Raw genomic sequence first — 21,444 nt, 5'->3', positions numbered from 1 at the left:
ATTATACGTTTCTTAGGTGCTCTGCTTTACATATGTTATCTTATTTCTCACAACAGAGTCCTATATCCATTTTATAGTCAAGGAAATTGGGTCACAGAGAGGTTAAATTATTTGCCCAAGGAAAGATAGTAATTGACAAGGCCAGTTTTTGAATCCAGATATTAAATTTTGAATATCATTTCTTCTTTCTATTATCTTTTTCTGTACTCCTAGGAGACGTATGTTGACTCTTTTCATTCATCCTTGTCTTTTCACCTGTTTTTTTCTATGTATTTAATCTCTTTGTCTCTCTGTGGAGCATTCTGAAATATTTCTGCGGATCTCTCCTCCATTTCACTAATTCTCTCTTGTGTGTGTCTATTCTGATATTCAAGCACCCCTTGCACTTTTAGTTTCAGTAACCATATTTTTCATTTCTAAAAGTTCCCTCTGTCTCATTTCAGATCTTTTTTTTTTTTTTTTTTTTTTTTGCGGTATGCGGGCCTCTCACTGTTGTGGCCTCTCCCGTTGCAGAGCACAGGCTCAGTGGCCATGGCCCACGGGCCTAGCCGCTCCACGGCATGTGGGATCTTCCCAGACCGGGGCACAAACCCATGTCCCCTGCATCGGCAGGAAGACTCTCAACCACTGCACCACCAGGGAAGCCCTCAGGTCTATTTTTAAAAAATAGTGTCTTATACTATTCTTAGGAATGTCCTTCTTTGATTCATAAAATCATATAAAAACACTAATTTTATTGTCTCTATTTAGTAGTTTATCTACTATCTAAAGTTTTGCAGAGTTTAATCCTGCTGTTTATTTTTGACGGCTGACTCTTACACATGGTAGATTATTTCCTTCTGTTTTTATAATTTTTTATTGCAAGCAGAGCTTTCTTCTCCTGTGGGAATTCTCTGTGGCCTGGAGTGTTGAAGTTTAATTTCAGAGTGGTTTTATATTTGCTCCTGTCAGGTATCCTAGGGGTATCACTGGTGAAAGACCAATTTTATGTTAATTTCTTGGCTTGGGCTTTTCTTGTGGTGCAGGTAGTAGATATTTGGACTCTGAACTTGCGCCAGGCACATGACTGGGGTTGTGAATTTTCACGGGGGACTATTTTTCCCCATTTAGAGTCAGGGCAGAGATGAGCTTCCTTTGATGTCTTTCTGGGTTGATGTTTGGCTTCTCTGAGAGCATCTGGGCTTTACGTAGGGGACTCAGTTCCAACCCCTCGTTTCTCCCAGACTTGAGAACTCATCTCCCGTCCCTGCGTGGGTGTTAAAATCCAAGTCCACAGCCATTTCTGGGTCGGATCATCTCCCCATGACCACTGCAGCATACATTCCAGAGTCTGCTGTTCCAGCTTTCGGTTTTCTCTTCACTTTGGACTCTGAAAATTCCCTGTTCTACCTATTAAGTTTGTCCATGCTTTATTTATTTATTTCTAAAAATCATGATTAAATACACATAGCATAAAATGTACCATCTTCACCAGTTCACGGTGTTGCGTAACCATCACCACCATCCATCCACAGAACTCTTTTCATCTTACAAAACTGACATTTTGTACCCATGAGACAATAAAGCTCCCCATATGCCCCTTCCCCAACCCCTGGTACCCACCATTCTACTTTCTGTCTCTATGAATTTGTCTCCTATAAGTGGAATCATACAATCTGTCCTTTTGTGACGGGCATATTTCACTTAGCCTTATGTCTTCAACGTTCATCTATGTTGTAGTATGCGTTAGCACTGCCTTCTTTTTTAAGGCTGAATAATACTCTGCTGTATGCATACAGCACATTTCGTTTACCCATTCATCCCTGGATGGACACTTGGGTGGCCTCCACCTTTTGATTATTGTGAATAATGCTGCTAGGAATGTGGGTGTGCAAATATCTCTTCAACACCCTGTTTTCAATTCTTTTGGACATGTACCCGGAAGAGGAACTGCTGATCATATGGTAGTTCTATTTCTAATTTTTCGAGGAACTGCCATATCATTCTCCATGGCAGCTGCACCATTTTACATTCCCACCAACAGTGCACACGGGTTCCAATTTCTCCACGTCCCAGCTAACACTTGCTATTTCCTATTTTTCTGTTTCGTTTTTATAGCAGCCCTCCTAATGGGTAAGAAGTGGTATCTCATTGCGGTTTGGGTTTCCATTTCCCTAATGACCAGTTGAGCATCTTTTCATGTGCTTATTGGCCATTTGTATATTTTCTTTGGAGAAATGTCTATTGAAGTCCTCTGCACATTGTTTAATCGGGTTATTTTATTGTTGTTGTTGTCATGCATTTTAAGAGTTTTATTTTATAAGAATTTTCTCAGTGTTTGTACGAGAGGGTTTCTATGCTATCCTACAGCCACTGGCTGGTCTCTAAGGTTCCCTTCCTGATGCCTCTCACTGTGCCTTGTGTAATTACCAGTTTCACAGCCAAGGAAGTTCCCTTCATCCTCAGGCTTTTCTGGAATGTGCCCACTCTGCTTTCTTGTCCTAACTGGGCTGGCTTTGCCCTGATGATGCCATTGTCCCTGAAACCCTCTCAAGCGAAGGGTCCAATACTCCCCTCCCAGCCTTTCAAAGCACATGTGCATCTCAGATTCAGGGGAGGGGTTGAGCATTTATTAAAGACACTTTAGTCTTCCTCTCCTCTCCAACTTCTGTCATCCCCTTCAGTGTCTGTACTGGGAACCTAGTAATCACCCAAGCCTCAGCTTTGCTGGGTGTTGTGAATAGAACCCCAACTTCGGAGATGGATATATGGGACCTCAAAGTTCCATTTCCACCATCAGCATGTTCCTAATCACTCTGCACTTCAACCTCCTCACCTACAAAAGAAGATGAGATAAGAAACCTACCTTAAGAAATGGCTGTAAGAATTGAATGAAATAATGCACTTCAGATGCTGAGCACCGGGTAAGTGCTTGTGAAGATTATTTCAATTTCACTTCACTTCACTCTGCTTTAGCAATAACATGGCTACAAGTTGGATTTCTTTCTCACCCCAAACAACTGTCCTCTCGTGATGTACGACTCTGTGATCTTATCTGCGTAACCAGCTGTATTAGTTTCCTGAGGCTGCTGTAAAAAATCACTGCAAACTTGGTGGTTTAAAACCACAGAAATTTCTTGTCTCACAGTTCCAGAGGCTAGAAGTCCAAAAGCAGTATTACTGCGCTGAAATCAGGGTGTTGGCAGGGCCTTACCTTCCTCCCTCTGGAGGCTCTAGGGGAGAATTCTTGCCTCTTTCAGCTTCTGGTGGCTGCACACGGTCCTTGGCTTGTGGCCACCTCACTTCAGTCTCTGCCTTCTCCTCTTCTGTGTGTCAGACATCCCTTTGTAAGGGCCCTTGTGATTGCATTTACAGCCTACCTGGATAACTCAGGATAATCTCTCCATCTCAAGATCCTTAACTGAATCCCATCAGCAAAGGTTTTTTTTTTTTTTAGCCATATAAGGTAACAATCACAGGTCCTAGAGTAGGGATTGGGTCATGGATATCTTTTTGGGGGGGGCGGGGGCATTGTTCAGCCCACCACACCTGCTTCCCTACCCAGTTTTCTACTCCCAGTGAATGTGCTTTTCAGCTGCATCACATTATCCCATCCTCATTCACTTCCTGTTCTTACAGGTTATCAGTGGTCCCCTAGGTTCACTCCCCTGCTCCTCCAACCCTCCCCTGCAACTAGACCCCCTCATTGTCAGTTCCATTTCACCCTCCCCAAGGGTTCAGTGCCCTCACTGCTTTGGCCTTTCATCATATCAGTCCTTCTAATCCACCCAGAGAAACAGGAGCCTTCAGGTGGGAACTCTCTTAACTCCTTTTCTTTCCTCTGAAGTAAAGAACATATTTCTTCCCTCTTTCCCTCCTTTCCCCGCCTCCATCCCTCTCTTTATTCTTATCTATCTCTGCTTTGGGGTATGGGTTGTGTTGGTGGGGTGGGATGAGACGGAGAGGAAAGGTGAGGGGTCCCAACTGCAGACCTGAGTCGGGGTGCGGTCCAGGACATCTGGGAAGGTGTTGTCTCGCCTTGGTTTGGCCAACACAGCTGTCGACGCAGGAGCCAGCGCGGGAGGAGATGCTGGTGAGGCTCTCAATGCTGGGGGTGAGGGTGGGGCGCTGTCACCCCACTGAAACCAGGGCATCAGACTACAAACAACAGATGGCGCTGCAGACCAGTCTGCTTTCCTACAGGTGCTTGGATTTTTCTGGATATCTTCCACCTGATTAAATATCTCAGAGGGTGGGTGGGGAGGAATCCTGCATTTCTGATTCACCTGGGGCATTTTAAAGAGTCAAAGCCTTAATAATCCTCTTCAGTTCGTACTTACTCTGATCGAAGTCCTTTGGTCTAGTGAGTAGAACCTCTTTACACCCTGGGACATAAAAACGGGAGTGTTCACATTTTATTCTTATGGGACCTGGTCCCATAGGAGCCCACTGGCTGGACTCTTCTGAGGCCCTTGCAGTATTAATACAGTCCAACTGAGGAGGAGGAGACTTTGTCTGGACTTCTGCTGCAGTGAGTTTCTTTTAAGGGCTTTTCTACATCTGCCCCAATCCTGGCCCATCTAAATCAAGCATACAGCAAGTATGACCACTTCTCTGGGAAATAAAAAGAAGGCTCTGGTGAAGATTTAGAACCAAGCAGGTACTGATTGAGGCCATCCATTTGGTTTGGAAGTGAGAAATCGTTGCCCTCAAAGCCTGGAGACACCACCTCAAGGGGAACCAGCATCCTGTGATAATGGGGTAAGACTCTAATACAAACCCCAGTTCCATTTCTTAGGTCTTTCCCATGAACCAGAAATCGTATCCCTTCACCTTCTGTCTCTAGCTTCCCTACTTTCATCTTGCAAGCCGGAACTGAAGCCAGCTTGAGCATTGGTGTAGAGGAAGAGAGAGAACCAGAGAGAGGGTATCTCCAAGGACCCTCCTATCTCAGACTGGCTTGGAGTTTCCACTGGGCAAACCTGAACACACTGTGGCCAGGCCATTCCTGGACCCGGGAAGGGCACTGTCAGCCAGGAGGTGGGCTCTCAGCTCCTAAGTCAGAACCAATAATTTAAAAAGGACCTGTCCTATTTGTCTCTCGTGCAGCCCACATCCTGTACCCTGCCTTTATAAATTCATACTCTGCCTCTGATGCTGTGTCTCGTCCCCTAACTTCCTGACCTTGGACTTATTTCCTATTATGGTTTCTCATTCACAGCTTGGATCAAACACTTAATAATATTCCTCTGGTACTAACAGTGCTCTCTCACTGCTTTCTGCTCTACCAGGTAAACATGTCTTCTGGTCCAGCTGAACCTCCCTTGGCTAGTTCTTGTCCTGGGAGTTGCCTGGGGTTGACGACTGGGATCTCAACATTGCCAGACTCATATATTCAATACTTTCTGGGTAGCTTCCCTGAGACATCTTCTAGGCATTATCCTCTCCCCCAAACCTGTTCCTTTTCCTGTATTTTTTATTGAGAGATAGTTGATGTGCAATAAGTTACAGGTATACAACATAGTATAAGTTACAGGTGTACAACATAGTGATTCACAATTTTTAAAGGTTATACTCTGTTTATAGTTATTACAAAATAATGGTTATATTCCCTATGTTGTTTGATATACCCTTGTAGCTTATTTTATATATAATAGTTTGGACGTCTTAATCCCCTAACCCTATCATGCCCTTCCCCCTGCATTTTTTTTCTCTTTGTTAGTAGTATAAGTAGTTGCTCAGTTAGTTATTCAACCAGAAATCAAAGAGCCATCCTAGACTCCTCTATTCCTTTATCTTTACCTCCAGTTAATTTGTTTCTTATTAATACCACCTTCCTAAAGTCTATCAAATCTATCCCTCCCTTTCTATCTTCACTCTACTGCCTTAGTTCAAGCTCACCATTTTCACCTAGATTTCCTTACTGGTCTCTCTGACTGGTCTTGCCTTGTCCCACGATGCCACTGACTGGTATATTAAATGCAGACTTCAACTACTTCCCAACTTAAACTACTTCCATGGTTCCCCAATTTCTGTAGAATGCAGTCCAAAATCCTCAGCATGGTATAACCTTCTGTTCTGATAGCTGCTTTGCTCTCCTGCTTTATTTCCTGCCATTTCATCACAATTTACCCTCACTTGTGCCCCAAACATGCTGTACCCTTCCAGCTCCCCCCTTTTTGCAGGTCTCCTTTGCCTTGAACTCTCCTTCCAACTTCTGCCACCTTTCATGTCAGGCAAACCTCCGCTGGTCCTTTAAAACATAGATCAAATGTCATCTCCCAATAAACGTCAAATTAGTAGCACTCATCTCTTGATGGGAAGGTACTTATGGTGATTCTTCACTTTCCATGAATCGTATTTTGTTTGAGTTTTCTTGAAACAATGTATTACTGTTATTTAAAAAAAAAAAACAATAAAGATGATTTGGTTTTCGCCTTTGAAAACTTCCCTGCCTTTCTTCTCCAGGTGGAATTAATTAACGCCGTCTGTTGGTCTTTCAAGGCATATGTTCATATATGATGATAGAAAACCGCTTCTTTTTTGGTTTATATCTGTCTTCTCAGCCAAATTGTAGGCAATTTGGAGACAGGAACTGTGTCTTATCCAACTCGGTACCTCCAGCACCTAAGCACAATCCCGGCTCAGTTGCTCCACGGCGTGTGGGATCTTCCCAGACAAGGGCTCGAACCCATGTCCCCTGCATTGGCGGGTGGATTCCTAACCACTGTGCCACCAGGGAAGTCCGAGGAAGGGGATTATTATTGACATACAGTTCACTACGTAGTTTTCATCCTTAACAAATGGATTATAAATTAGAACAAATGTTTCTGTATTATTCTAAAACCATCAAAAAAGGATTTACTCTTTCTTTTCTGACCCTCAAGGCCAATTGTAATGGACAAGAGACTTCCCGTATGGTTAGAAGGAGGCAGTGTCTTTCTGGGCCTGTATACTATTTTGTCCACATATTATGCTGGTGAAACCTCTCTTCCATCTCTTGGAGATGGTCCCCTATTCACTTCACCCAGGTGTGTAACAGGGTGAGTCCCAGAGGCGGTTTTACATCTGGGCTGCGGGGCCGCACATTGCCCTCCTCACTGTGTAATGTCCAAAGTCCTTGATGGGATAAGATATTGCATTCTCTTTTTTTTTTTTATTGATTTACAATGTTTCAGGTGCACAGCGAAGTTATTCAGTTATACATATATATCTATGCTTTTCCAGATTCTTTTCCATTATAGGTTATTACAAGATACTGAATATAGTCCCCTGTGCCTTACAGTAGGTCCTTGTCGATTACCTATTTTATATATAGTAGCATGTATATGTTAATCCCAAACTCCTAATTTATCCCTCCCTCCACATTTCCCCTTGGTAACCATAAGTTTGTTTTCTATGTCTGTGAGTCAGTTTCAATTATGTAAATAAGTTCATTTGTGTCTTTTTTTAGATACCACATATAAATGATATCATATGGTATTTGTCTTTCTCTGTCTGACTTACTTCACTTAGTATGATAATCACTAGGTCTATCCATGTTGCTGCAAATGGCATTATTTCATTCTTTTTTTATGGCTGAATAATAGTCCATTATATATTCATCATCTGTTGATGGACATTAAGGTTGCTTCCGTGTCTTGGCTATTGTAAATAGTGCTGCTATGAACACTGGGGTGCATGTATCATTTCGATTAGAGTTTTTGTCTTATCTGGATATACGCCCAGGAGTGGGATTGCGGGTCATGTGGTAGCTCTATTTTTAGTTTTTAAAGGAACCTCCATACTGTTCTCCATAGTGGCTGCACCAATTTACGTTCCCACCAACAGTGTAGGAGGGTTCCCTTCTCCACTAGATATTGCACTCTTGAAACAGCAGGATGCACTACACAAGGGACGTCCTGAAAACGGGACACCTTCGAAATTTAACAGAAGATAAAAAATTTAATAGAAGAGTTGGAAGCAGCAATGAAGAAGTCACCTATAACACAGGACAAAAAGACAAAGAATTAGAAAATAGTAGAGAAAAATATAAGAAATTTGGAGGGCAAATCCTTGGGGTTCAATATTCGAACAAGACAAGGTCCAAAAAGAGAGAACAGAGTAAACGGAAGGAGGAAATTATTAATGAAAAAATTCAATTTCTCAGACTCTAGGGCTTGTGTTTCTTGATTGAAAGGGCTCTCTGAGTACCTGGCACAGTAGATGACAATAGAGCTGCCCCAAGTACATCCTCATGGAATTTCAGAACTTTAGGATCAAGGAGAAGATCCAACAAGTTTTCAGAGAGAGAGAGAGAGAAAGTTTCATCTAAATTATCAAGAATCAAGATGGCACTGGATTTCTCAATAGCAACCCAGAAAGGTAGAAGCCAACAGAGCAATGCCTTAGAAATTCTGAGGCAAAATTATTTCCAGCCTAAAATTCTATCTCCAGGCAAACTCCATGAGAGAATAGTGAATTTTCAGACAGTCAAGATCGCAAAACCTTTACTCCCATGTACTCTCTCCCCAGAAGCTCCCAGAGGATAAAATCCACAAAAGAAGGAAAAAACCAAAAAAGAAGACAAGGGATCCAACACGAGAAAGGGTGGCATCCCTGGGCTGATGGTGGGAGGGTCACTCTGCAGCAGCCCGAAGAGGGGCCGGTCCAGATGGGAGGTCCCGGGCATTGAGAGAGATTTCCTCAAGAGATTTCAACCGAGTGTGAAGAGAGCACTTTGGGAAGAGTTGGGGGTTGAATTAATGATGAGTACAGAGAAAACTCAGGAAACAGAAAAGAGAGACATAATCTGAATATCGATGTAACCAAATGATAACAGTATTGGGATGATGTGAGGGCCGGGCCGTGTGACTTTTGGAGGTGTAGGTGGTGGTGGTGGAGGAGAACTGAATCATATTTTCCGTGGTGGGAAGTCAATAGATGATTAAAGCCAAAAAAATCAAGGAGTAGCAATATAATCATGGAATTTAGAAATATGAGGGTAACGACAATATGAATCAGCTCAGATAGTTGAATTTGTTGTTTCTGGAGGATGGAAAATAAGTGGGGACAGGAAAGGCTTGGGGATATTGCTGTTTGGTTTGGTCTGGTTTTAAATATGTCTTGTACGATTATCTCCCTCAAATCTATGTTGATGGCTGACATCCAGGCTGCATCACTTGGGGCTCTTCAGAATCCCCAGGACCTGGGCCATACCTCCAATAGCGTTTTACTTAGCTGGCCTGGAGTGAAGTCTAGGCTTCAGGATTTTGAAACATTTTCCCAGAGGAGTCTGAATTTCAGCCATGTCTGAGAACCACTGAAAAAAAAGGTGCATGTATAACTTTGATAGAAATTAAAACTAACTTTAAAAGAGATTAATATATAAATAAAGCACATAGGAGAGTTCTGGGCACTCTACCCTTCAATATATTAATACTCCCAATGGGGGTCATGGAAAGTTCCAGAAAAGGGTGGCCTGAGATGCTCAAGGCAGGTGTCACTCAAAACTTCCAGAATTTGGTTCTTACCAGTCCCCCAAAAAGACACTCATCTCAACCTGAAATTCCTTTAACAGAGGAGAGCTTTTCAGATGGGGTTATGGCTAAGACAGAATACCGGGGAAATGCCAGAGGATTTACTTTACACAGAGGTGTGAATGGCATGCATCTGATCCTTCCTTGGAAGGATCAAAGGGCAGAGGTCATGAGAGTAATGAGAGCCTGAGATGGAGATGAAGGGGAGTGGGAGAAAAGGGAGGCTGAAACAAAGAAGTCAACTCCAACTACTTTTAATCTAATTCCAGACGAATAGCCTCTCCCTCTGCTCTCTGAAGAGACTCTCTAAGAAGCCAATTTGAGTCTGCACGTTAATTAATGGCCCGGGCTGGTGGCTTTTGGAAGGGAGAGTCTCTGTCCCCTATTCTCTTTTCTGGTCCCTGGGTCAAGGAGAGCTGTGTTCCAGCTCCTGAAGGAGGGCGGCTGCCGGCCGCTTTGGGTCACTTTGGAAGAAAGGCGTTATTATGCCGGGCCGTCATCACTATCTTCCCCGACACATCTACAGGTGTACCCTTTCTTACTGTGCCTCTCACAGGTTTCTTTTTCCCTCTGCTGTTGGCCTCTTAGGGATATAGGAGCCTGCCTGTTATTCACCACGCGGTGTATTGTTACCCCCTTTGATTTGCTGCTGTTTGAACCAGATGCTGTCTGTCTTGTAGCATTTAATCCCTTGAAAGGTTGAAGGATGCAATTTATGTGAATGATGGCTCTTTCTAAGAAGGCAAAGTCATATTGCACTTCATGCTTATCTTGAGCAGATTTCCCGGTCTCCACTCCCACCTAACTAAGAGATTAATGAATCGAGAAGCACATTTTGGTGGCTTGAAACTGACTGCCTCCTGGGAAATGCCGGCACGTTCCAGTGATCACTAGGCATCTAGAAGTTTCCGTTACTGCTTTCTCCTTTCTGCATGGAGCCACCTCGGCTCTGTCCTGAATCATAAATCGAGGGGAGGGGCTTCCCTGGTGGTGCAGTGGTTGAGAGTCCGCCTGCCGATGCAGGGGACATGGGTTCGTGCCCCAGTCCGGGAAGATCCCACATGCCACGGAGCGGCTGGGCCCGTGAGCCATGGCCGCTGAGCCTGCGCGTCCAGAGCCTGTGCTCCGCAACGGGAGAGGCCACAACAGTGAGAGGCCCAAGTACAGCAAAAAATAAAAAATAAAAAAAAATAAATCGAGGGGAGCGTGAAGCCTCTGTCTAGAGAAATGGTCCTCTTCCTTGCGGCATCTCAAATGTCTGGACAGGAACAGACAGTCAGGAGAGCTGCTTTTAAAATAAATGTCTGTATGTTGAATCATTTGTATATTTTGAATCATTTTTTTCCCCCATTGACTTTTATTCAAATTTTTAGACATACTGTGGATGGAATTGATGTAATAAATAAAATCACCCTTCAAATTATTCAACTAGCATCTTTTTAAGCCTACAAGAAAAAGAAAACAAGGAAAAAATGTCCCGCTGGGATGAATGAATCAGAGATGCTCAGCATAGAAGTGGAACCCTCAGATCAACGGGAGACAATGGCCTTTATTGATTCTTGTAGATGCTACAGTTAAAAGTTAAGTTGCTCCCTCTGAAACCTAAGACATTACACTATACAGACATGAGGTCACCCTAATTACCAACATTAGAGAAAACCATATTTTATACAAATAAGCTTAACAGGAAAAAAGCACTTAAAACGGTGCCTGGCACATAGGAGACACAATAAACATTTGCACTCATATGCTATTTTAGCTCAGGACCACCATGTAAAAATGGCCACAGTCCTTTGTCCGGGAAAGTGTTGGATTAGGGCTCCACCCTCAGCCTCCACTGTGTGGGCCCAGACCCCATGCAGGCTCTAAAGATTCATGGCTCCCGATTCACTAGGGAGAGAAGGCATAGCCCCAAAAGAAGGAGCAATTCTTTCCTGGGGGGTGTTGGAAGAGGCTGGGATGTTTCCTGAAGGAAGGAACCTTCCTTCAAACTTTGTCCTGAAAACTGAGTAAGTGTTCACAGATGGGCCCAAAGGGAGGGCTTTTCCAGGCAAAGGGAGCCGAGTTTGCCTGAGCACGAAGGTGTGAAAGTAGCTGGAAAATCGTGGTGAGGAGGAAGGGTAGGTTTCAGAGAAGGAAATGAAACTGGAAGGCAAGCACTAGATACTGGAGAGTCTTAAGTGCTACTTGAAGGAGTCTGGACTTGACGCTCTAGAAGGGTTTTCAGCAGAATGTGTGTTTGTCTGTGTATCTGGTGTGTGTGGACTGCCTTAAATCACCACAGACATTAAGGCTGTCTAGAGATTAAGGGACAGTTCAGGAAAGGACTAGAGGTTAGATGAGCAGGTTGAAAATTAGGATCATGATCAAGAGGAACCCGATAATCTAGGGACAAGGTAGATAGCAACGATAAAGAAGGAAGGAATTAAGGAAAGGGGAAACCCTCCAGGAAGGGCGGGATCTGGGTGTGATGGGGGTGGAACCTTGGAAAAACCGATGCTACTTCCTCAGTGGAGGAGACTGAGAGAGCTCCCCTTACACAATATTGATCAAAGTGCAGTTGGTCCCCCAGATCCCCTGGGTGGGTGGAGGGGAGGGAGAGGAGGAGAGCAAGCCTTGTGAAAATGCAGACTCCTGGGCCCTGCCCCAGGTCTGAGAATCGGCACGTACAATTCGTTCTACAGAGGATTCTTGGGCATCCTGAGGTTTGAGGACAAGAGTACTACTCATTTACATCTGGGGTAGAAAAAGGAAGGGGGCATGGGCAGAGAACACACATCACATGCGAGGCAGGGGTGGCCCCCACATGAGAAGCAGCCTGGAATCTGAAGCCTGCCCACCGTCTAACCTGGACAAAGGTGGGCTCCTGGCATCTGCTCCTGTGGCCTCCATGTGGTCTGCCTCCTGGTCTGCTCTCATTCCAGTAGCGCCTAGGTCTGCACTCTTCTGGGAGCCCAGGAGGAGGAAAGAGAGCCCAGAGCTGGGTTCCAGCCACTGAACATCCCTTACTGGCTGTGTGGCCAGGAGCTAATCGCTTGACCTCTCTGAGCTTCAAGTTTTAAAAAGGAGGCATAGGAATCTGCTGCAGCTGCCTTACCCCGCTGTGGGGCAAGAAGCTCCAAGTGAGAAGAGAGCTTGATCACATGACTTCCTGTGATGACTTCAAATGTTCAATAGCAGGATGGGTGCCAGAAGAGCTCCTGGGGCCTTGGAGAAGGTCTATATGCTTGATTTGGGTGGCGGTTAAATGGAGACTATTTTAATAAATATATATGTGTATTTTACTGTATGTCAATTATACCTCCAATTAAAAAAAAAAAAAACAAGAAGAAGATAAAACATCCTAGTGGAGAGTGGCTGGCCCTGTTTTCACCTGTGGTGCGGCAGCCAGCAGGGCCACCAGGAGAAGTCTCTGGGCAGAGCCCAGCCTGGGCCCAGGGAGTCCTGGGCTGCAGCTCCCATGTCCCCAGACATGCAGAACCCGCCGTCTCAACACATTTGGGGGAAAGCGTTTGACTCTTAGAGACCAACAGGGTGGCCTGAGCTGAAGCGGGTGGAGACTCAGAACCAGGGCTGAAGTAATGATGGAAATCGCAGCCACAAGTAAACACAAACGGGACTTCCCTGGTGGTGCAGTGGTTAAGAATCCGCCTGCCAATGCAGGGCACACGGGTTCGAGCCCTGGTCTGGGAAGATCCCGCATGCTGCGGAGTAACTACGCCCGTGCGCCACAACTACTGAGCCTGTGCTCTAGAGCCCGGGCGCCACAACTACTGAAGCCCACACACCTAGAGCCCGTGCTCGGCAGCAAGAGAAGCCACCGTAGTGAGAAGCCTGCGCACCGCAAAGAAGAGTAGGCCCCGCTCGCCGCAGCTAGAGAAAGCCCACGCACTGCAACGAAGACCCAACGCAGCCAAAAATAATTAATTTTTTAAAAAACAATAAGTGAACCCAAGGAGAACCAAAGCCCTGGAACACTCTGGTCTAGGGGCCTGAGAATTCCAGACAGTCTTTCTTCACCAGTCGGGTATCCGTTCACGGACTGTGCCTTTTGAAAAGGGGCGTTTCTGCAGGGAAGTTTTGGAAGAAGGGCACGTGTCACAGGCCCAGTGCCCAGAGCTTTTGCGGCACAGTGGTTTGCACTTGACCGGGAGTGTCATTTCCCCTTGGCTTCCTGAACAGTGGCCTCTGTTCAGAGCGGGGGTTCTGTCGGCGTGGCCGCCTGGCCGTGGCTCAATGTCCTCAGATACCCACAAGAAAAACACATCTTTTCCCTCTAAGCCACGTGACCTCCCCTGGTGGAAGAGAACAGTTACCTAAGAGTTTACAGGACAAACATTACAAACCATCTCCCTGAGGGGGTGTCAGAGGCATCCCTGGTCCAGGCAGGAAGCGTGGAATCTGAACAGACTCTCTCTCTGCAGAGAAGCTGGGAGCAGAGGCCCCAGGCCCACGCTGTCTCTGGAGGCCAGAACCCTGTGGAGGGAGAGAGAAAGAGGTGGGGGAAACCCAGGTCCCTCCAGGAGACAGGAACACAGGAAGAGGAGCCCACCGCTGCTTCTCCTGGGAGCGGCTGCAGGGGGGATTTCAAATTCCCCTTTAGGGCTGCTCTAATTAAGACAAGAGCTCGAAAGTCATAGCAAGGCAGCCAACATGAGAATTCAAGGACCTTAGCCATCCCAATGTTCGCTGTACCTTCCCACATGTTCTGAAAGAGGGGACTTTTTAAATAAAGCAGCAGGGGAGATACTGGATGTGAATGAAAAGCAGGGATGTGGGTGATGGAGCTAGACAGTGGCAGAGAGCCAGCTAGCCACGCCCCCCCCACCGCCCCCGCACTGAAGCATCCATTCAGCATTCCAACCTTTTTCCTTCAAGCTTTCCATCAAATACAGCAAAAGCTCTCCTTTAAATTAGCCCAGAACCGCTACCTCCCTCTCCGTTCTTCTGGGACCTCTGAGGGTCCAGAGGTTTCTTCTGGGTCACCAGGGGCTCCCACCTTTCTCTGACCGGTTAGAGGGCTGAGCTCTTCTTTTGTTACTGGAATGTGAATCCCGTAATCACTTTGCTCCCGCTGTTGAGTTGGCCGACCCCTGTGAAATGATGGTTTTCATCAGAGACATACCGTGAGCTGCAATGGTATTCAGAAGAATGTGATTTCAAACCGAGGGGAAAAAAATAGTTCAGAGACAGTTTACTGATATAAAACCGTCTGGGCCTTCTGGGAACGACGGACAAGTTCCTGGTTCCCCACCCAGAGAATGGCTGGTAGTACAGGCTGCCGGCATGTCGCGGGATGGTGCATGTGATTCTCCCCGCTTCCTTCCTCCCCTTGCAGCCTCCACTGGCTCCATTTCTGGACCTCAAACAACACTTTCAACTTCTTCACACACATGCCCACACAGACACACACAGAGACACAGACACAGACCGACACGCACACACACATGCCTTCCATCCCTGGAAGCCGTGGGGTTGCACTTAACCATCATGAAGTGGCGGCAAGTGGATTTTACAAAGATTAGCACCAAACTGACAGTGTGATGCCTGGAAACGTTACCTACTATGTGTTCCTGCAACATTTTCAGTTCACCCTATTATGGTGATTATAGATGAATGTGTCTTACCGCAATGTCCTGCTTTCCTTCCTGCGTTGGTAACAGTCTAAGGGCTGGTTTTAAGACCTTTGGGATAGGATTGATGCCAAAGTACCCAGTTTTTCCATTCATCCAAGGAGGTGGCTGCCTGCAAAACATGTCTAAAATTATCCCTAATTCCAAGTCCTCTCTAAACAATCAACCTCTCCAATATAATAATTCCAAAACCTTTCTTGATTCCTGCTTTTAATAAAGTACATTTACAGAGGATATGAATTCCAGATTTGATTTCAGACTCTGGGGATATATATTCCTCTTCTGGAACTTGTATATCCGGTCCTGGGATTAAAAAAGAAAAAAAGGAAAGACAGAAAGAAAAAGAGAGGGGGAGAGAGTCCAGAGCGTTACAAGCATTCCTTGTATTTCTTCTGTCTTTTGCCCACTGAGCATGGAAGGGAGAGACAGGCATAGCATCTGGTTAAAGTCAGGTAAGTAACACTCTGGGGGAAAAGCCTGAAGTCAGTTGCCAACCTCTTTCTCTTTCTAATGTGTTTCTGCAGATGGATGAAAACTGCAGCCAATATAGAGGTTTCAATTTTAGGCGATCCTTGGGAGAAAAGAGAGAAAAAGAAACATTTTGTTCCATCACTGTCCTATCAGCTCTGTGCGGTTCCAAACATTTGGCATCGTGAACAGACATAGAATCATGCCACTGCCACGCCACCACCAGGTGCAAACATGCCAAAGGTACATCTTCAGCCGTAACATTCCCCTGAATGAAGACTGAAGATATGACTGGGGCCCAAAAGGGAAACCTAAGGCTGCTTCTGAGCATAAACACTTTTCACCATTGTTCCCCAGGCTGGAGTAGGTGGGCATCTCCTGCCCGGTCACGAGAGGGGCTCTCAGCCCTGTGGGAGGAGCGCGGAGCTGGGATCAGAAGGTCTAACTCCTGCTGTGGTTTTGCACCCAGTGCCTCTTGACCATGGACGAGACATTTCATCTCTGGACCTTGGCTTCTGCACATGTAGAATGAAGATGGTAACACCTGCCTCACCTGCTCCCACAGTCACTATAACATGAAGGAGAACGTCACGCTGGGGAGCAACGTCACCAAAGCACCCAGACTTGTGGAAATGCTGAGTTTTTCGGTGAGTCCCCATCCCACTGTGGTGTGGGAAACTAGGTTTCCCCCAGCCTCTAATCTCAGTCCAATCTCCTGCTCGGGAGCAGTTTTCTTTAGATAATTCAGTCTTTGCCTGGGTGTGTGAGGGGGGCTGACGGTCTTCTCAGGGGTGGAGGGGGGCAGGCTCACGTCCACATGGTATTTTCTGGATCCTCCCCGTGTCTGCTGTAGGGTGGTTGGTCTGGGCCGCTCTCTGGACTGTTGACCACTAATGTTCAGCTTGTCCCGTTCCTTGACTTCAGGCTGGTGTTTGTTGCTGCGTTGGGTAGCTTGTGGTTCATGTTCTGTCGTGGTTGGGTTGGAGTCCAGCTTCTTTTTTCCCTAGTTTGGCCGCCCCTGGGTCCCCCTTGGTGCTGGGCCTCTGGCTCTCCCTTGGCACCGTGGGCCCCTGGGTCCGCCTTGTTGTTGAGCCCCTGGGTCTGGTTGTGAGGTCAGGGTCCAGGCAGTTCATTTTGTAACCCTTGCCCACAGCGCCATCTTGTTCCCACTATGGTTATTCCTCTCTGGTATGTTCTCTAGCCAGATTCCAACTGGCATCTGTGCCTCACCCACTTCAGGGACCCACAGGAGATTCTGAGTTCCTTCCACACCACACAGGAACTGAGGGTGGCTTGGGAAAGCTAAATGCTAGCCCTTCCGTTGTCTAATCACGCCGTACTGCTGACTTTACTCTGATGTGGCCACCCCCACATGGGTGTGGGGAGCCCATGTTCCATGCAGTCTCAGATGAAGGGGAGGCCTTGCTTGTGTTGATTTTAACATCTAACACACCTCCCCCTCTGGGCCTCCCAGAGACAGAAAATCAAGATGAATATCTCTCCAGCCTCTGTCTCTCTTCTCCTTCTCATGGTCTTTTGGGTCCAGAAATGGGCAGGTTTCCTGCCTCTACAATTCAAGCCTCCTGGCCCAGTTGTCATAGACAGAACCAGACCTTGCACGCATGGAAGCAGTTCTATGATCTGAGTCCTACCTACAAGCTTGGCTGTTTAGCAAGTTATGCTAAATGGGAGCTAAATAAATTCAGGAAATCCTATTTCTCTTCCACCAAAGCCTAGTTTTTACAGCTATTATGCCTACAAAATTCCCATTTTAGGTTGCGAGAACCTGCACATTACATTATTTTTTTTTTGCATTCATGCTGTAGAGATCTAAAGGTGGACATATGTCTGAGAAAATGGGAAAGTGAAGGGGTAGGTCGACCCATGAAATACAAAAGTGAAAAGTATGTTAATAGTATTCCAGACATGTTATACCTCTATCAACCATATAACCTTCAGAACTCCTTCCAACTCAAAAGGATTTAACTCCTAAGATGGTGCTTGAGAACACAATTTGGAAAGTATGACACGCTTTTCAAATGTGTCCATATATACTAACTCGATTACTTCTGCTATTAGATTTCCAAGGTGCTAGTCTCTCTGAAATCTGCCTGGGGCAACTTGAACAGTCTGATTCTGAAAAAGGCTTCGCAGGGTCCAACAACTTCTCTTCTGGTAAAAAACTGTTTCATGAATTATTCCGAAACATCTGCCCTGAGCTACTTTCCATTCTCTAATGTATTACTTTGGAGATTATAAATCAGTTTCTACTTGCGGTGGTCTTTCACTTGGACGACTCAGTTTACCCCCTCTCACCCCGCCCCATTATCATACCTCCTTAGAGAACAGCCACTGCGACCTGGGAAAGGAATCAGAAAAGATGGGTTCCTCAGATGCTTAAGAGGTAGGGAAAAGACAACTCTACTACAGAAAATAAATTGTCTGGTTTGTAATATCCTGACCTTCGTTCGAATTTGTCGTTGGCATCAAGTATTAGAGAAGTAACCCTTGTGGAACAAGGTCACTGGATTGCTCATCAGAGCTACTGAATCAGCCAATGCTCATTTGCCTTCTGGTCTGATGCCAAGTCCCTCCACCAAGTGAAATCAGTCCACCAAACAAGCGCCTCCTCTGAGTCCAATACTCCATTATGCCCAGTGACGATCATGAAAAAAAAATATGAGAGGGTCCTTGACCTAGGAAACTTACAGTCCAGCGGAGGAGATGAATAGTGAGACAATTAGAAAACAAAATTAAACACTCTAAACTCTGTGGCGCTTTCTGTAGGAACAATAGGAATCCAAGAAGGAAGAATATGAGAAGATTTCACAGACTGGAGGGATGTCTAGATTGAGATAAGCATGAAGGAAGAGAAATAACAGGACGGGGAAAATAACAATGAAGGCACGAGGTGAGGCGATGGGCTCATGGACATGTGCCGGGGACTGTGAGACCTACTTGACAAGAGAAGAAGGAAGGGGGACTTCCCTGGCGGTCCAGTGGTTAAGACTCTGCGCTTCCGCTGCAGAGGGCGCAGGTTTGATCCCCGGTCGGGGAACAGGATCCTGGATGCCACGTGGTGCAGCCAAAAAGAAAAAAGAAAGGAGAAGCCAGAGACAATGGATTGGTAGGAAAATGGGCAGAAAACGGAAGAGCTAGGCAATGGAAGATGTAAACCACAGGGCTTGCGGCAGACAATGGGGTGCCACGTGTAGGAGCGCAGCATGGGAAGAGGTGAGGACAGCTGTGTTTTTAGGATGCTTGGGGACAACATTGACTACACTGTGGGAAGTGTCTGAAGCTGGAGAGGCTATTGTCTAGTTATTCAACTGGACTGTGGTCATGGCAGAAGGGGAGAAGAGGAAGAAGCAGGTTCTAGAGACGCACACAACCACGAAATAGGAATTCCTGATAGCTGACTGGATATGGGACCTGAGGGAGAAGGCACTTAGTGGTTTTTGGTATCAGAAACAGGAGTAATACTGGTGCCACTGTGGAGAAAAAACTGATTGGGAAGGAAGGCTATCGCGGGGTGGGAGAGTAGCAGGGGGAGGAACCCCATCTCGCAACAGAGTGTCTGGTTTCTTTTGGTTATTTGGTTTATTTCTATTGCTTATTTCTTTTGATTCCAGCTTGGCCTCCTAGCTGGAACAATCAACACGGGCCCAAACGATCCCAAACATTGTGGCAATGTCGACAGTTCTGCCTACCAGCAACTGGACCTATGGTTCTTCGATTATCAATTCGAGAAGTTGCAAACCTGCCTACCTCAGCAGACGGATGAGGCTGGGAGGCTCTGGAGTCACGCCGACTGTTTTCAAATCCTTGCTACTTACCTGCTGTGTGGTTTGGGCAAATTGCAAAAGCCTCTCTGTGCTCGGTTTCCTCATCTATAACAACAGAGATAATAACACCCACCCCATAAATGAGAAAGTTGACGTTGAGCACTTGATACTCTGTACGATGACTCGACTTAGTCATGACTCAACAAGTGTTAGCTGTATTTCATTTCCATCAAACAAAATAATAAGCACTTAAACAATTTATAAAATTCAAAGCTTTCCAGAGAAGGAAAGATTTCTTCGTAGAGACAGTGGGATGGCTTGGAAAAAGTATTGGACTTGGAGTCTGTCCTAATCCTACCACCAACGCCAATCATTTCTGTTACTCAAGGCAACCCTATTAACCTCCAGGAAGTCTCAGTTTCTTTATTCACTTAATGTCAATAATAATGCACGTCCTGCCTACGATATGGTTCTGAAAATAAAAGAGATGATTCATGTGAAGATATTTGGTGGAAACTCTAAATGCTTTACAAAGGAAAGGCATTAATTAGTTGTTGTCAGCGTTAGTATGTTAAAGAACTATCCTTCATTTATGTACGATGATCACATCCCATCAATACATGTCGATCAAGATGTATATGGAAGAGAAACAGCAAACAATAAAGCAAATAGAGTAAAAAAAATAAAAATCTTACTTACACAGGTTCTGTGATTTAACTGTCACCAGGGATGTGCAGTAGCCCCTTGAAGAGAATTGAAATCTTGGGTTACTCTACATCGGCCTGGGCTTTAGAAATGGGTGGCAGTGACTCTGAATAGGCTGACTGTTGAGCTTTACACATTTATGATTTATTTTGGTTAGAGCAACCATCAGGGTGGGGCGGGATTTGGTGGGGTGGTGGGGTAGAAGGGCCTGGTCAGTGGTTAAACTGGGAATTTCCAGCTTTCATTGATCCTTATAGGAAAAGCCCCAGCCCTCCACATAGCTAATGAATTTACATCCTGAATGAGTCTCCTTGAAGGTGTCCACCCCCGGCTCTCCCAGGCCCAGCAATGCTGAGTCGTTAGTATGGATGGCTCATATAAAAACAAAGCATTGAAAGGCAGGACAGAAACAAATTCTGACTTGACCTCAAGCTGCTCCTGAAGCCCAGGGTTCATGTTCCCAGTCTACACATCAATCTCAGCTGCCCGGGCTGGCAAGTTGGGAGCAGAGTTCACAGCGCCCTTCAATCAGGGATGGTGCTTGAGGCGGCAAGGATGAGCCGTTCATTATGTGAGCTAGTTAGGAGTCTGTTTCTTTAGTCTCTTTGTGTTCCTTTACAGAACTTAGTTTTATGATGGCCTTGGAAAGATTGAGGCAAAGATTCTGAGTCGACATCACCTTCACCTTGCATTTTAGAAAGATATCCCTTGCATTCACACCACCTTTCTCCTTTCCTTCCATCGTTTATTTGTGCAGTTTCAATTTTCTAGAGATTACATTCATTTACTTAGAGGCTCAATTTAGGTGATGAAAATTCTAATTGTTGCTGGTGAAGAGGGCATAAACCTCCTAACTTTTGCTCTGAATATCCATTTGGTGTAGCCATAGTGCTACACCTCAGCCATAAGACCAACCTGAAGTCAGGGGGATGCTTTCTATCCACAAGGTGCAACTTACAGCTCCACAAACCAAGTCCCACCCTTGGTCTCCTTCCCTGTGGCCTGTGGCTTCAATAGTGGATACATCTGACTCCAGTTTGGTTCAGGCCTTGGGGCTCTTAGCGCAGGGCTCTACCTGCCACTCTGGCTCCGAGGAATCCTTATATCAGCAACCTTTGGGAATAAAGCGCTCTTAGAGCACCTGAAAAATACAAAGTAACTATGGTACATATCAGAATGTAGGGTTTTCTCTTTTACTTCACAGAGTATCAAGGTGAGATTTGGAAATCATAATTAAAGTACACTTTTTGTGCTGTCAATATGGATTAAAAGATAGGAACCACTAAGTAGGTTCTTGCCACTGTTTTTCGATTGACACTATTCGCTCTCAGCAAATCTCTTATTTAATCAGGGCTG

The 21,444-nt window shown here is 45.6% G+C and overlaps 1 long non-coding RNA gene across 1 annotated transcript; it reads left to right on the top strand.

Annotated features, from left to right (window-relative positions):
- Positions 1-15,717: 15,717 nt before the first annotated feature.
- On the top strand, positions 15,718-19,884 carry LOC137216103 (uncharacterized). Its single transcript, XR_010939593.1, has 3 exons — positions 15,718-15,841; positions 16,068-16,245; positions 19,231-19,884. It is a non-coding gene; the product is annotated as an uncharacterized lncRNA (long non-coding RNA).
- The last annotated feature ends 1,560 nt before the right edge of the window (positions 19,885-21,444 follow it).

The sequence above is a fragment of the Pseudorca crassidens genome, chromosome 21 (genome assembly GCF_039906515.1).
Source record: "Pseudorca crassidens isolate mPseCra1 chromosome 21, mPseCra1.hap1, whole genome shotgun sequence".
Lineage (NCBI taxonomy): Eukaryota > Metazoa > Chordata > Mammalia > Artiodactyla > Delphinidae > Pseudorca > Pseudorca crassidens.
Note: the sequence above shows the minus strand (reverse complement) of the source record. Positions and strands in the feature narration are given on the sequence as shown.